This window comes from Anolis carolinensis, chromosome 3 (assembly GCF_035594765.1).
Source record: "Anolis carolinensis isolate JA03-04 chromosome 3, rAnoCar3.1.pri, whole genome shotgun sequence".
Taxonomy (NCBI): Eukaryota; Metazoa; Chordata; class Lepidosauria; order Squamata; family Dactyloidae; genus Anolis; species Anolis carolinensis.
The window spans coordinates 207,224,974-207,230,973 of NC_085843.1; the positions used below are offsets into that span (position 1 = coordinate 207,224,974).

General features: G+C 37.3%; 1 long non-coding RNA gene across 1 annotated transcript in view; it reads left to right on the forward strand.

The window, feature by feature from the left end:
- LOC134297734 (uncharacterized) overlaps nt 1–4,602 on the forward strand; it is a 30,449-nt gene extending 25,847 nt beyond the window's left edge. Inside the window, exon 3 of the long non-coding RNA XR_010004596.1 lies at nt 4,492–4,602. This is a non-coding gene — a long non-coding RNA (uncharacterized LOC134297734). The remainder of the gene's footprint in view (nt 1–4,491) is intronic.
- Nucleotides 4,603–6,000: the final 1,398 nt, after the last annotated feature.

Sequence of the window (6,000 nt, forward strand, 5' to 3'; positions counted from 1 at the left end):
GGCACATTACTGCGGACGTGCTATGTGATAATTAACTAATATTGCATAATTAACAGAATTAAAGTATTAAAACACCTAACTCAGTGTCAGACCACAAAAAAACGATAAAAGAAAAACATCCAACATATTAGAAACTCACTTAACTAAATCAACTTAAATGCCAAAAGCCTATTTTAATTGTGTGTGTGTGTGTTCAGATGACATTAATCAACTATTCCCTAGCAGGGAGTTCCTGTCAGGGTATTGTGTATTGTGAAATGTTAAAATCAATCTGGATACAGCAATTATGGAGTTAATGAGAGTCTGCTATGATTGATGTATCACAGGACCAATGGGGTCAAGTGTGTTTTGACCGGGACTTACTATCTTGGTTCCTGTGGAATGCGAGGGAGTGTTAGTTTCCTGTGTAGAGCGGAGAACAGCGATGAGCAATGTGCTGTGTGTGTGCATGGGTGCTTTCGGCAAGCACTCATGGAGGAAAGGACTGAATTGACTCTATTTGTAAATAGATCATGTAAATAAAGTTGTTTGCCGTTGGACTACCAACTGAACCCACATCTACTGGAGTGAGTTTGTCCAGTGCTGTTTTCCACACGGGGAAACAGTCTGGAGAGAAGGAGGTGAACCGGGATGGTGAATTTTTTGGATTTCACTCTGCTACCCATCATCCCCGCTGACAGTTCCAAAGCTTGGGAGTAGCTGCCTTGAACATTTTCTCTATTTTAGCCCTTGAATACTAATAGCACAGAAACTGGATGGAGCAGTGGAGAGGGGTGGCAGAGGGAAGTGTCTCTTGCAACTGGTACATATTTGGAAAGTGCAGTCTTTCAAGCAGATTGTTCCCGAACTATACACAACTTTGTAAATTATAGCTAAAATTTTGAAGTGTACTCTGTGCTCTGAAGTAGACGAATGTTATGAATATAATTGTTGTTTCTTCTTTGCCTCTATCCATGGATCAACAACAACATATCAAAATACAACATATACAATGAATTAAAACACATAAACCAGTTTAAAAGTCAGTTTAAAATAACATATACAACCACAATACATATTCAAACATCCAATACATAACTCAAAAATAAAAATTTGAAATTAATCTGGTTAGGCCTGCTAGCAGAGACTGATCTTTAATGATGTTTTAAATTCAGAGTGTCAAATCTTTTCCAGTCGGTCATTCCACAATCTAGAAGTGGCTGAAGAGAAAGTCCTTTGGATGACATTGCCAGCCTAGTAAATGTACCCCAGAGGACCTGAGTATATGGGGTATATTATACAGGAGAAATTGATCCCATATGTTGTTGTGTGCCTTCAGGTTGTTTCTAACTTGTGACAACCCTGAGACACCTTCTACACTGCTGTATCAAATCCAGATTATTTGCTTTGAACTGGATTATATGGCAGTGTAGACACAGATGATCCGGTTCAAAGCAGATAATGTGGATTATCTGCTATGATAATATGGCGTATATGGCAGTGTAGAAAGGGCCTTAATCACAGGATAAAATTTCTCTTTGCTCTTGCCTACATAAAGATCATAACTCCATCAGCAGGTGCCAAAACACTGTTCTTTGCATGGGTAGATCAGGAATCCGCTTCTCTGCCCCCAGAATGGGAAAATATACACCCCAAACTGAGCTGTTTTAAGTTACTTCCCTTCCATTGCAATCAAAACATAATCATAATGATGATGATTATAATAACAAGAGCAAGATGGAAAGGGGTATTTGTATAACTATTAGTTTGATAGTAAAACGATATCATTAAATGATGGTTGTTCCAATATCAGGTTGCCATATCCCACTTTCACAAATCTAGACATTCCATTTTAATATTATGCAAATCACCCTAATTATTCAAATAACTCTAATTTGCATTATAAGTATGTAGATAGGACAAATAGTTGTTGCTCTTACATCATAAATGTTTCAAACTAAATAAAATTTTACAGCTACAATTAATTTAGAAAAACTGTAAAGAGTCAAATGTACCATTTAAATTAAATATTTAAGTACAAGTAGAAAACAATCTACTTTAACTGATTTTTGCCTATATTATTTTCCTCCAAATGTATTAGCAAAGCAGCAAAACTATGCTAGGACTTATGTGTTCCCACCCAATTATTATATATTCATTCCAATTAGGGTGACGATAAATGCTTATAATGTTTACATTTCCTTTCCCTTACAACTCAATAATTTCATCCTTCCACCCCAAACATATGCAGGCAGCTGTCGGTATTCATGAATTCTGCATCCACAGATTCAACTAGGAATGGCTTGAAAATATTTTTCAAAGTTTTCATTGTATATACAGTAGAGTCTCACTTATCCAACATTCGCTTATCCAGCATTCTGGATTATCCAATGCAGTCTGCCTTTTAGTAGTCAATGTTTTTGTAGTCAATGTTTTCAATACATTGTGATGTTTTGGTACTAAACTCGTATACAGTAATTACTACTTAGCATTACTGCGTATTGAACTACTTTCCTGTCAAATTTGTGATTTTTTTGTGTCAGGAGCAACTTGAGTCGCTTCTGGGGTGAGTGAATTGGCCGTCTGCAAGGACGTTGCCCAGGGGACGGCCGGATGTTTTGGTGTTTTTACCATCCTTGTGGGAGGCTTCTCTCATGTCCCTGCAAGGAGCTGGAGCTGTTAGAGGGAGCTTATCTGCACTCTCCCCGGGTGGGATTCGAACCTGGCAGCTTTCACCTGTATTGAGCCTGCTTGTCATAGTCCATTTACCCCAAACCGTACTCTCAAACAGGTGTTTGTATATAAGGCTTTGATCAGTAGCCACAGTCTAGGTTCAATTTTAAGTGCAAACAACTTATTCCGTAACACTTCTCTGTTCACCATATCAAATGCTGCAGAGAGGTCAATAAAGGCAACATACAAGTGTCTCCCCTTACAGGTGTATTTAGCAATTCAGAATAAAACAGTTACCAATGGTTTAAGTTATGTCTCAGTAGTAGAACAAGCACAATCTCAGCACTTGAGAAGCATACTGGGAGTAGATAAAAGAACCTCAGCTGCTGCAATGAGAGCTGAACTAGAAATTTACACAATCCATGCACCGTCTAAACTTAGAGCATATAATTACTGGTGTAAAATCAATGTAATGGAGCCTGGTAGACTCCTAAAATTGTGCCTATTAGAACAGATAAATTCTCAACTCCAGACTTCTTGGATTATGCAATTGACAAATTACATTAGAAGTTGTGGGCTCCCTGTCTCCTGCGCCTTAAGTGATCAAGTAAAAAAGAGTGTTATACAAATAATTTTGGACATTGAAGCACAAAATGATATAGGCACCTTCAGTAAGGTTGCCATCCTAAAATGGCTGAGTCAATATAAAAGTCCTTTTCAAATTGCCAATTATCTAAAAATCCAAATGGCAAAACATTTTAGGGAGGTATTAACTTGAGCTAGATTTGATCAGCTTGGGACAATGGTATGGGAGATTTAACTGTAGCCCTTATAATGAAATAATTTGTATCTGTGGAGCAGATTGAAATTGAGGACATAGTACACATATTATTTGATTGTAAATTGTACCAGAAGGCGAGAGACTTGTACTTTGATTCATATATCAAATGGACAATTCTTTGGGAATCTCACATCAGAACATATTTTATGTGTGGTCAAGACCCAAAAATAACATATAAAACAGCTCTGTTTTTAAGCAAAGCAATACGTCTAAGAATCACATATGTGAGGCTGATCGGGGTAAATTGTAGGGTAAATTGTAGGGGTGATACAGAAACGTGATGTGTATATATTCAGTTTTATCATATTTATTTGCTGTATTGTTATGTGTTTTATTTAACTTACTATATGGTGTGTAATCATGTTTTATCAAGCCTTTTTGTTTGGTTTGGTACTGTGATATGGCCTAAGGGCTAATCAATAAATTTATTGCATGTTAGATACTATTGGTTAGATAAGGGTAGAACCTCCTTCTTCTTTCACTGTAAAAGACTAATAAAATTATCCCTTTGAAAACTAAAATGTATTCCAAATAAAGTCAAAATAATTGCCAAGCCAATGAGGCAGATATGTTCCTTCCCTAACACCATCCTTGGAGCCCTCCTCATCATAAATTATTTCCACATCCTCACCCTTGAGCTGTTGTTTTGTTTGCCTGATAAGAGTTTCCATTGCAGAAGTAAGTCGTATTCCCCAGTTAGGCAAAGCTAGGTTACTAGGACATATCTGTGAGTGAACCATTCAACCATATTCCCAAGACAAATAAGTGCAGAATTAGTCCATCAAACAAAACTTTCCCCAAAAATCTGAAGATTCACACTAAGCACCTACTTTAATAACCTTCTATCTGCCCTTTTGTCTTGACTTTCACCAGCTTCTTCATTCACCAGAATAGCACCATTGTTATTGAACACAATACCCCCCTCAGCAATTTATAGTTTTCCCAAGGGTGCAGGACTACGAAATATAATTTTGTACTCTTTTTTAATTATTTTCCAGACTTCTGCAATTACAGAGAATAAATATATCAGGAACAGACCAGCGGCAGCAACTCTTCCACAAAGGCTATATTGTTTCAACCCTTTAATAAAATGTATCCTTCTATTTCAACTTTCTGCCTACATTGTATCTTTTTGTATAATATATATCCCCATATGTGTATACTGTGTATATGGCTCATACCAAAATGTAACAAGAGGAAACCCAGAGGACATAGGACTGTGTGGAAGGGCCCTTAGAATATCAAAGCAGAAAATCCCACACTATCTGCTTTGAACTGGGTTATCTGAGTTCATACTGCCATACATTCCAGTTCAAAGCAGAAAATGTGGGATTTTATTCAGTTGTGTGGACAGGGCCTAAAACACAGAGGCATTGGATTCTTATGCCTTTTTGCTTGCTTTTTCTTGTTCTGTGCAGACAAATATGACAAGAATGCCTCCACATTTTGCTCCATATCTCAGGGCTCTTCCAAACAGGCTCTATATCCTAGGATCTGATCACAGGGTTTTTTTTGTTTTTGTTTTTGGGTTGTTGTTTTTTTTTTTTTGCATTAAACTGAATTATCTGAGACCCCATTGCCAGATAATCTGGAATAAACAGAAAACCTGGGATCAGATCCTGGTATATAGGGCCTGTCTGGAAGGGCCTCCAGTTTCTAAAAGGGCCAGACTTAGGTATTTCGTTTTAAACAAATAGAAGCTTATAACTTAGGTTAAATGATAGGTCAAATATGAATTAGAGTGGCAAGCCTAATATCTGAGTAATACCTGCCTATATAGGTGATATGGCACCTACTGATATATATTCCAGTGTAGATTTACTGAGGGAGGAGATTCAAATGTAAATAGGATAGGATGACAAGTACATTATTCTGTCCTGTCCAAACTGGAACTAGTCAAACTATTTAACAACATTTGGGGGGGGGGATCTGTTCCTGATGTGAAAGTGTTAGTCCCTGTTTCATTGTGTGGTACGTTCTTTGAAAGTAATTGTTCTTCTCCAGAAACGTTTTTGATTGAGACTTGATGACATATTCATTGAAAAACTAAAGCAAAATGTGCTGCAGAATATTGTTTTTAATTGTTTCTCTCATCAGGAGGAAAAATATAGAGATGTCTTCATGTATTTTTTTTTTGCCTCAGACGTGGAAAAGCCAGAAAGGATTATAATTACTTGGCAAGTCAATCAGTTAAAAGCCCCACCATACCCCACCAGTCCTGCACTGTACTTGAAGCCATCTCCAGATGATTTGCATTAAAAATTGAAAACCATTGAGGGAAAAAACAGTGAAGGAAACATGTGGTGTACATTGCCTTGGGGGCCCTTGGGGGCTGAAGAATGATAGATAAATGCAAGAAGAAGAGAAATAGTTTAACATACAGGATCCTAGGCAAAGCCCTCACAAACAGCACAATTCTTAGAATGAGAAGAACACAAAGCTATAGGCAGATAGACATCTCTGGACAGAGTTCAGCAGGGTTGGCGCTATAAATGAAAACACAGCAA